Source organism: Myotis myotis, unplaced genomic scaffold, assembly GCF_014108235.1.
Source record: "Myotis myotis isolate mMyoMyo1 unplaced genomic scaffold, mMyoMyo1.p scaffold_m19_p_8, whole genome shotgun sequence".
Taxonomy (NCBI): Eukaryota; Metazoa; Chordata; class Mammalia; order Chiroptera; family Vespertilionidae; genus Myotis; species Myotis myotis.
Genome location: NW_023416390.1, coordinates 32259957 through 32270820, shown reverse-complemented (window position 1 = coordinate 32270820; position 10864 = coordinate 32259957). Strand labels below are relative to the sequence as shown.

At 50.9% G+C, this 10864-nt stretch overlaps 1 protein-coding gene across 4 annotated transcripts in view; it reads left to right on the top strand.

The window, feature by feature from the left end:
- Window positions 1-1133: 1133 nt before the first annotated feature.
- Window positions 1134-10864, top strand: part of NGEF (neuronal guanine nucleotide exchange factor) — an 85138-nt gene continuing 75407 nt past the window's right edge. The window contains exon 1 of one of the 4 annotated variants that reach the window (XM_036319686.1): window positions 1134-1279. The gene's annotated coding sequence lies outside the window, so the exon portion shown is untranslated. The remainder of the gene's footprint in view (window positions 1280-10864) is intronic. The other 3 variants (XM_036319685.1, XM_036319683.1, XM_036319682.1) reach the window with 3 other exon arrangements.

The window sequence follows — 10864 nt, the reverse complement described above, 5'->3', positions numbered from 1 at the left end:
ACTTCTGCGAGAAGATTACAAAAGACACTGGTTTCTGTCTTCCTGGACTCTCTCTCTGTTGCTCACCTTGGTGACAGGCTGCATAGTGGAGAGGCCTCTGTGGCAGCCTTAGGCCAACAGTCAGTGAGGAGCTAAGTCCTATGGCACACAAGGAACTGAATGTTGCCAACAACCTTGTATGGAAGGAGATCCTTCCCCAGTGAAGCTCTGAGACTCGGCCCCAGCCCTCCCGGGACCTTGACTTTGGCCTGTGTGGGACCCTGAGCAGAGAACCCAGTTAGCTGTGCCAGATTCCTGATCACAGGAACTGTGGGAAACAAATGTGTGTTGTTTGAAGCCACTGTGTTTGTGTTAATTTGTTGCCAGCAATCAGTGGCTAATACAGTGGCTGATTTGAGTTTGACATAAAAATGGACATTCTGGCCATTAAACTCGGCAAATGACGGTAGTGGTTAAGAGCCTAGGGTTTGGTACCAATTGGCCTGAGTTTGAATTTTGAACCCCCAACTTCCTAGCGGTGCGGCTTTGGCAAGATCATCAACTTCTGAGCCTGTTTCTGCATCTTTAAAATGGGCATAATTCTCTTCTCATAGAGATTACGAAAGGATTACATGAAGTGATTATATAAAATACTAAGCCCAGTACCTGTCACTGAATAGAAGGTAGATATTAGAAAATAATAATAATAATAATAATAATAATAATAATAATGGAGCATGTTCCCTCCCAAAGCAGCAAGTGTCCCATTCCTGGAAGTAACCAAGCTGAGGCATGATGGCCACCTGCAGGAAGTGAAAGGAGCCCTAGAGGACCCCAAGCCCTTTCCCAAGCCTCGGATTCAAGAGCTGTGTGTCTGCCTGGCCAAGGCCAAGGGGCGGGGCGGTCAGGTGTGCTGAGGGACCACCAGAGTTACCTTGCACCAGGGAATAGTACCAGCTGTCGCCAGCCTCCAGCAAGGGTGAGGCCTTCCCTCCCGCACAGCCTCTGGGTCAGGTATGTGGCCACCACCCTAGCTGGGCCCATGGGGCCCAGGAAGGTAAACACCCAGCCAGGAAGTGATTGTCACGGGCATGGGGCCAGCTCTGGGCCGAGGCAGGTCTGAAGGTCAGGAATGCTTCCCAGGGAGCCTTTGCAGGAGAGGACAAAGTGTTTGTTGCGGGCTCTCCGCGACAGAGCGGAGGGCGTGTGGATCTTGCTGGGGACAGGCCAGTGGACAGGACAGAGGACAGGAAGGAAGGGCCATCGGGGAGGCCCAGCCCCAGGAGCTCCTCACTGGCAGGTGAGTAAATAGTTTCTGTACTTTTAAAATGGAATGAGATGAAATGAGAGATGGAATGGAGGTTGCGGCCAGGACAGGATTGGAAAGACCCCAGGCGGGTGTGTGAGGGAGAGGAGACCATCCCACCCCTGCTCATTGAGAGGCAACTCCAAGAGAGAACAGCCCAGACTTCCCTCCCCAGGTCCAGTCTCCTCTTGGCTTCATGCACCCCGCTTCCTGCCAGCACTCAATTTCACCATCTTTGAACTGGGGTAGTGTTTCCCTCCGGCTCCTCTTCTGTGATGGCTGTGGGGGCAAGTGAGACAATAAGCAGGACTGGCTACATAATTTGCAGCGCCCTGAGCAAAGGGAATATGTGGGGCCCCTTGTTCAAAAGTTATTCTGAATTTCAAGAATTAAGAATTTTAAAATTAAGAATGGCAACATCAGAGCCTTAAATCAAATGATTGGCTCTTCTAAGAGCAGGGCCCTGTGCAACCGTGCAGGCCGCAAACCATGTCGCCAGCCCTAATTATAAACCTCCTGCATGTAAACTGTGAAGTGACAAACAAACTGTGATTGCTACGAGCGCCCGCTCCATTCTCGGGGTCGGGAAGCACACCTGCGGAACTTGGCTCTGAAGGTGCGCAGAGGGATGTCTTTGGGAGCCATGAGGTGACAGCTCCCTGCAAGGCCACCCTACTACATTGGCCCCTGCCGCTCAGGGTCCCACCTCAAGAGAACAAAAGGCTCCGCCCCTCTGAACCTTCTGGACTGTGCACCTGTCTGGCATCAAGCCAAAGCCTGGTGTGACTCCACGTCTGGGGACACGGCTTTCTTGGATGTGGTGGGGTAGTCTCCTCTTTTCTGTGTTGATGTAAAGTCTGGGATGCTCACAGTCACTGGCTGAACAGACCCGGGCTGTGGCTCCTGTCCTTCGGACAGTTCTGCCCTGTTCTGATGACCAACACAGGTTTGGCTTTTGGAAAGTGCTTCTGTTAATGTCGTAAGACCACTGGTGGGAATGTGCCAGTCTCCCTGTCCCCTTTGTCCCCCTTCCCTTCTCCCTCTCCACTTTCTGCCCAGGTTTTCCCTTTCCTCTTCTCTCCCACCACACCTCCAGCTGCCCCGGCATCGCTTGGCCTTAGTAGAGACCAGTGTTTCTATGGGTGTCTTAAACTTTCCGGTCCTTGAAAGCTGACAATAACCATTTCCCTTGACTCCTTACTGGAGTCCAAATTGTCTTGAAAACCCACCATTGGAGGGGCTCCCCACAGGAGAGACGAGGTGACCCCAGCAGCCAGAGGCGGAGGGAGATAAGTGTTTGCCTATGGAACTGGCCCAGGCAGGGGCAGCCCAGGAAACCTGCATCAGTGGTCAAAACAGCGCGGAGACTCAGCAGAGGAGGCCAAATCTAACCGCCCACTGCTGGCTCTGCCCACCTGCTGGCTCCACCGGGGACACCGGAGTCATTATTGGTCTCAACAGCCCTAGATCAGACACCCCATCTCCCAGGAAGGGGTCCTTTCCCCTCTCCATGAACCCAGTGCCTCCCCAGTAAAGGGTCAGCTCTGACTCTCTGAAGTTACCATCAGCACCACCCTAAAATGGCATAGATTCCTTCCTTTACTACTTTATGAAATCATTGCCCCCATCCCCCACCCCCCCAAAAAAAATCATTGCTGAGCACCCTGGCAGGTGAGGCTTTGAAGAGGGGCTGGGACACAGGTAGGAGAGGCAGAAGCCAGAGGCCAGGCTTCATGAAGGGGCCCAGGACACCTTCCTCATCCAAAGAAGGTTATGGTGCTGAGAGGCATTTTGACTGACTGAGCAGGAGGTACATCTCTGAGACTCTGGGCTGTCTTATTCAGAACTCCCCTTGGCATCTTTGGGGGTTGTTGGGCCAGGGTAGCCTGGGCCTCGGAAGGAATTTTCTTTCTGGTCACCTTGGGCTCACCTTTCGCCACTTCCTCAGTGGGCAGAGCTCTGCTTCTGGACCTTGAGGAAATGCCCAGAGAAGCCAAAGAACTGGCATTGCTTTCCTTGGTTGACAGCAGTCCTTGAGGCCCCGCTCTGGGGAAGTCTGCACTGGGTCTGGGCAAAGATTTTGAGCACTAAAAAGGGGGCTTTTTCTGAGAATACCCTTCGTTAAGGACCTGGGTATCTGGGAACCTGGTTCAGCCATCTCTCAATCTTTCTACTTCTACTCACCTTACTTTTGGAATGGAAAAATAAAATCACATGTTCAAATGAGTGGGGGATCATCAAAGAAATAGCAGGGAGGCCAGCATGGAGGAGGTGACCTTTGAGCTAGATGTTATTAAATGATCTTACATCACTTATTAATTCTTTTGCAAGAGAAGGCTGAGGGATATGGCTTTATGTAAAGTAAGGCTCTGTAACTTGAAAATGAGATAGTAATTTTTCACACCCTAATTGGATGTTGAAAGTTCTTTAAATAGCACACTTGCACAGGAAAGGGGCAGCAGGGTTTTAACAAGGTGGAAAGTGCATGGGACCCCAAAGGCTCCCAGAGATCACACTGTATGGCCAACGTGTCTCATGGGGCACACTGCCCTTCACTTCTGTGCTCCAGTGCCGGCTGGCTTTGCCTCAGATTCTCCCTTCCCTTTTCACTCCTGGCTGAGGTTCAAGCTCCAGCATGGGTGTCTGCCACAGCTCTGACCATCAAGTATCTAGGTCTTTGATGAGTTGTAAAATGGGGTGCTGATTCGTTATTAATTAACGACTATGTTTTCTACCAGAGACAGACCCTTCAAAACATAGGTTCTCAGGGGATGAGCCGCTTAAAAGGCTTGGAGGAGCTTGGGAGCCACTGGGGCAGGGACAAGGAAGAAAGACAAGCTGGGCCGGAAGACCTTGGCCCCCAGGCTCTGCCTGGAAGTGGCAAGAGTCAGTCCTGAGTGGCTGGTGGGAGGATTGCTCAGTTCACATACAATATGACCTGCTGTCTCAGTAGTTCAACCCACCATGACCATGGGCTCCTTGCAGACTGGCTGCTTAGAGAACACCTCATTCAGCCAGTCAGTATTCGCTGCACACTTGCTCTGAGCCAGCAGTGATAAGATGTGACAAGATGGATGATCTCGCTGTCCCCCTCCCAAGCCCCCCACCTTCATTCCAGCCCCTGAGCTCCCTTGCCCTCTTTGCTGCTGCCCAGATAAGTAGAGTAAGAAAACCTAGTTTCTCACATAGATACTTCTCTCTCTTCCACTCTCTCTAAAAATCAATAGAAAAATATCCTTGGGTGAGGATTAAAAACAAACAAAAAAACACACAACAACATATCCTCGGGTGAAGATTTAAAAAAAAAACAACTTCCAAGTTTTTTAAGATGACAAAACGCTGGCATAATGGGCCCTTCCATGATGCTCTATAGACATAAATCCACTTGAGAAAGGGAATACATCTATAAACAGTTTCTGCTCTCATCTGATAAAAACCTTCCTTGGTGAGTCCTTGAACGCTGGAGGAAAGACTTATTTCCTGTTGAGTACCTTTGTAAAGAAGTTAGCTGTGAACTTTGAAATGATATTAAGGTTCTTTGTTTCTGGATTAAAAAGGCATCTGGCACATGGACAATTTTCCCTAGTGCCTCAGATATCAGAGCCTGGGACTTTCTTTCTACAGTTTTCTGGCCTCTTTGGAACCAGTTCAGTGTCAAAATCAAAGCCACTTGCTGTCGGCTAACTTGGGTTCCAAGTCAGGGTTAAGACATGGAGAGATTCTAACTTGGGGTTAGAATGAAGCCATCTGATGTTCAGCCTAGGATAAACAGACCGGCTAATGTTTGGAGAAACATTATCATCACCGATGTGTGTATTCACTGGAGAAATATCACAGAAATTGCCAAAATAAAGGAACATCTTTTAACCACGGGCACAGCCTGTGGAGGCTAAGGTGGCCCCCCTGTTACTGCTTAGACCCAAGCTGTTTCTGTCTACTTGTATTCCTCCCTGAATCTCCGTGATCTTACAAGACTGTGTTCTCAGGAAAGGCTGTTTACCGTGGGTCAGGATGTTCTGAATTAAAGGGGGTGCGAAATAGCTTAGCAGTCATGCTCTTAACCGCTCGGCCACAGCCAGGCTGCCTCCGCCACTGGCTGGCTGTGTGACCCTGGCTGAGTCAGTTAACCTCTCTGAATCTCCGTGTCCTCCTCTGTAAAAATGGGGGAAACGGGACAGGACCGTAACCATTCATATAGGATCGCCCGAGTATTCCATGAGGTGACGATTCTAAGGTGCTCACACTCAGCTTCAGCTATTGTTATCCCAGTAGGCCTTGAGAAATAAAACAGATCCTTCTTTTCAACATAAACGTTGACTTTGAGCAGCAGGGAGTGAATTTATCATTTTACATCAATTATTTAGCACCTACAGGAGTGTATTAGTATGCAGAGAACTCTCTTAAAAAATATGTATTTCTTGATTGATTTCAGAGAGTAAGGGAGAGGGAGAGAAAGAGATAGAAACACCAATGATTAGAGAGAATCATTGATCGGCTGCCTCCTGCACACCCCCAACGGGATTGAGCCTGCAACCTGAGCCCGAAACCTGGGTATGTGCCCTGACCGGGAATCGAACCATGACCTCCTGGTTCATAAGTCGATGTTCAACCACTGAGCCATGCTGGCAGGGCCAGAGAACTCTATTGAAGCATTCACCTGTCCTAAGTGCTCTGAGCAGCCAACTCTGAGAAACTCCTCTTGATGGGCCTTTCAGGCCTGATGTCCACCAGCAAGATTGTCCACCGTCTAGGTGTTGCCTCAGGGGACCTGATGATCACTTCCCTCCAATCTATAATAATAAAAGCATAATATACTAATTAGACCGGATGTCTAATGCTAATATGCTAATGACCATAATATGCTAATGACCTTCCAGATGTCCTTCCAGATAACCTTCCGGACGAAGCCGTGGCTGCGAGGGCCGAGCCCTTTGCACGAATTTTGTGCATCAGTCCTCTAGTGAATAATATTTCGAGTTAAGTGAAGGCATTTTTTTTTTTTTTTGGAAAATTTAGCTGGTGCTTCAAATTTTTTAAAAAAATCGAATTTGGCAAATGCTAGTGTGGAAACAATTTGAGGAAATTAATGGTGGACCAACCACACAGATTTCGGGCCCCATCTGTGGAAGAGTAAGTTAGCTTTCTGTGGCTGTTACGACAAATGACCAGGCCCCTAGTAGCTTAAAACAACACAAATTGTCATCTTACAGTTCTGGAAGACAGAAGTTCCACACAGGTCTTGTTGGGCCAACACCCAGGTGTCGGCAGGACTGACTTCCTCTGGAGCCTCTGGAGGAGAGTGCTTCTTTGCTTTCAGCTTCCAGGGGCTGTTGATAGTCCTAGCCTTGTGGCCTATTCCCTCATCGTCACAGCTGGCAGCATAGCCAGAGAGAGAAAGGGGTCGATGGATGGACAGAAGTCCATGCACCTGGGTGGGTGGGCTGTGCGTGGACGGGCTTCTAGAACCCAGGAACAAGTGGGCCCTTAGAAGATAGGCCTGGAGAAACAGGGGACTGGGCAGGGTGGCACCAGGCAGGGCCATGGGCAGGAGCTCAAGGGCTGGTGTAAGCTGAAAGCCCTGGCCAGAGCCCGGTCAGTGGGGACAGAAGGAGAAGCCTAGAGGGGAGCCTGCTCAGGTCAGAAAGGGTCAGAGGCAGGGATCCAGCACTGGGGAGAGAACACCCCGTGCTGCTGTCTTTGGGTTCGGCAGCCTCGTGGGGAAGGCCCAGCTGCCTCCTGGAGGTTGTCCTTGGTGGGGCAGGCCTCAAACACCCGCCACTGAGGTTTCATACCTGTTGAATATGCCCTGCCAACCACCTGGCAAGGTTTGGGTTAATTTATAATTAAAAGCACATGGATTTGTGAACACAAGAAAAGGGATGGCAGGCACCTCAGCGAGCAGTGGCCTTGACCCTCTTCGGCTGTGGTGAAAGCAAGCACGCACCCTGCACACAATTTCAGAAGATTTTCAGACTCGCTGAGGTCAGTTCCAGAAAGCTGAGTGGAGCAGTGAGTCATCAAAACCCCTGCTGGCCTTGTGACAAGGGGTCACCGCCGCCCCCTCCCCAGGGCACCTGGTTGAGCAGGTCGGGTGTAGGGCCCAAGGGCACAGCTGGCACAGAGCGGGAGAAAGCCTTAGTTCAGGAGAGAACGGGACTCAGTGGGTCTGGCTCATCCAGGTAATTTCCCGGCAGTGTTTCTGGACTGTCAATTACTTTCCCCATTTGCCATTTTTAAGGTATGCACGTGCCACCTGTGCTGTCAATACTGCCCACAGGTTGGCTTCAAATTAAATTCTCTATTTATTTTCATCCTAAGCATTGACATCTGTGAAGTCGCAGGTTCCATGTGCTAATTGGATTTTTCTAAAATAAATAATATTAATTTTTTGAATGTTTGATGTACCTCCTATAATACACTCCCATTCCAAGCTCACATCCCACGCTGGAGAGGAACAGGGGACTCTCTGGGTTCTTCTAAACCACTGGTTCTCAACCTTCTGGCCCTTTAAATACAGTTCCTCATGTGACCCAACCATAAAATTATTTTCGTTGCTACTTCATAACTGTAATGTTGCTACTGTTATGAATCGTAATGTAAATATCTGATATGCAGGATGGTCTTAGGCGACCCCTGTGAAAGGGTTGTTCGACCGCCAAAGGGGTCGCGACCCACAGGTTGAGAACCGCTGGCCTAAACCCTATGGATAGTTTAAGAAATCACAGCCCCTCAACGTCTCTGCCACTGTTGTTCGTTTATTAAAAAGTATCGTATCTCCCTCTTGCATAACTTGTTCACCCAAACCAAATCCAAAATCCTGGCCTTCCCCCGCTGCCCCTGACCCGCCCCAGCTCCCCATGACTCTGTCACCTTCCACCATTCTCTCTGGTTGCTCCCACTCCCCTCTCTGCCCACTGTCATGGCCCAGGGCACACTCCACGAGTCTTGACCCGCACAGCCCGTGCCTCTGTATGCCTCGGTTTACCGTGTGCCTTGGTAAACCCTCCCCAGGGCCAGAGTCACCTCCCTCCCACCTGTAGGGAGAGCACAAGATCACACCAGGAGAGGCACAAAGGCACTTGGAATGCTTCCAGCACCGCACAGATGACAGAAAGTTCCAGAAGGGAAAGAAAGGCCGGAGGAGGGGCGGTCACGTTTAGGATGATGGGGAATGTCACCAAATTCCCTCCCGCCTGCTCTCTGGGGCCTGAGCGAGGGGGCCACCTCTGTCTCATGACCCGGGGCCTACAGAGGGCGAACACAGCTGGGCTCAGCGTGTGAGTGGACAGAACCCACCAAGGACACAAGGACACAACTGACCAGGTCAACCTCATGTCCTGAATCAGAGTGTTGAAAACCTAGATATACCACTAACTGGGAAGTCCAGCTCCAGACCACTGGGAAGTAATGCATAGGAGTCCCTTCAAACCGTAAGAAGGATTTTTACGAGATTCTATTGGAAGAAAACACAGGGAACTAAAGGGCACTGTGAACACCCTGGCCTGCTGAGGGTGAAAACCAAGGACAGGAAATGGTAATGCTATACATCTCTCTCTTCCTCTCATTCTTCTGCTCTGTTCTCTCCCCGGCCTCCACCCCTCATCCCTCCCTACCTCCCCCCACCCTCCCTGCCATACACAGAGCTTCCCTACTACACTTATATCTGGTCCATCCTGGCCATTTCAAAATACCTCCCCGACCCCATGGCCATTCAACCCAGAGCCCCTGCTCACTGGTCTCAAACCTCATCTGAGAGAGAGAATCTGATTGGCTCAGCCCAGCCTCTGGGTTGACTCCTCCTGGGTCAAAGGTCCACTCTGTTCTGGTCAGTTATGACCAGGAGGCTGGGGGTCATGGCTCTCAGGGTCCTCCTCTTCCAGGGCTAAGGGTGGAGCAAACCCTCTAGGAAGGTTCTGGAGCAGGAGGGAAGGATGCTGCCTTCCAGTACAAGTGCTGGCTGCCCAGAGCCATTCTGAAAAATCAGGTTGGGATTCAGATTTCCCATCCAGAAACCCAAGTACTCCTCCATTCCTTTGCCAATTGTTATGAACTGGAAGCTCATGTCACACCCCCCACACTCCCGCATTCACATGTTAAAGCCCAAAGCCCCAATGTAATGGCATTTGGAGATGGGGCCTTGGGAGGTAATTAGGGTTAGTCAAGGTCAAGAGGGCGGGGTCCTTATGATGGGATTAGTGGCCTTATGCGAAGAAGAGTATATCCTCTCTCCCTTTCTTTTTCTTCCTCTCCCTCGTCCACCCTCCGTCTTCCCCTCTCTCCCTCCCCTTGTCTCCCTCCCTCCTTCTCTCCTCACACACACACCCAGGAAAGGCCATGTGAGGGCATAGCCAGGCAGCCGTCTACAGGGCAGAAAGAGGGCCCTCACCAGAACCTGACCATGCTCCACCCTGACCTCAGACTTCCAGTCTCCAGAACTGTGTGAAAACAAATGTCTTGTTCAAGCCACCCTATCTATGGCATTTTGTTAGGGCAGCCTGAGCTAAGGCACCAGTATTGGCCCTGTCCTTTTAGCAGGCCTTTTATACCCGCTCGGCTAGGGGTTGAGTGATGAGCTCACAGCAACTCCGACATGCAAACGGTCCCACCACTGGAACCCAACAAAGACTCAGTGTTGGTGGCAGCTTCCTGCCCTTAACGAACCCTGGTTGGCTGTGGAAATGACATTGCCTGCTTTTGTGTAGTGTCTGCTCTGCCCGGTGACTCGGAGCTCCGCAGCCCTGCCCAGCCTCCCTCAGGTTGGGACCTTGGACCACAGGAGGGTGGGAGCTTGCCAAGGGCGGTGGCTGGTGGAGGCTCACCCAGAAGGAGTGGTCCTTGTCCCCAGCTCACTCCCTGCTGTTGCTCACCGCCTGGACATGATGGCCAGGGCACGAAAGAGGCTCAGCTTCCATTCATTAGGTAAACTTTCTCTTAAGGGGAAGACGGCACAGCCAGCTCTGGCTTCACTTTGAGAAAGTAGGTTGAGCCCTCTCTTCCCCGGCCATGCTGAGAGTGGCTGCTGTCACTGATACGATCAGAGGGGATGGGACTCTCGGGGGTGCCACCAGCCAGTCCCTGGAGATGAGGCATAGATTCCCTCACTGGGACCGAGCCGAGGCTCTGATGGACCCTCAGTTTGTTTTCAAACTTTTATACCTACTTTTTATATTGAACATCATCTGGCATCTTGGTTTCTTTTTACACCAAAAAGGAAAAACAATTTAAACAAGTGGTCACTCATTTAGTTGCAAAGAGTAAAAACAGCAGCAGCGGGAGTATCGTTTATGGCGTGTTGATGGGATGCCAGGCACGTAAGCTCATCTAATCCTTGCTCCAGCCCTGCACATGTGAGAGCCCCTTCCAGAAGGAAAGGGGAGCTATAGGAAGGGCACTCACGTTTGGGATGATGGGGGATATTAGGCAATTCCCTCCTGTCTGCTCTCCGGGATCCTGCACTGGGGACCACATCTGTCTCAGGACCCTGTGCCTAACACAGGGTGGACTCAGCCTTACTTCAGCGTGTAACCGCAACCCACTGTGGACACAGCAGACCGGTGCCACTCCATGTGAGCTAAGTGG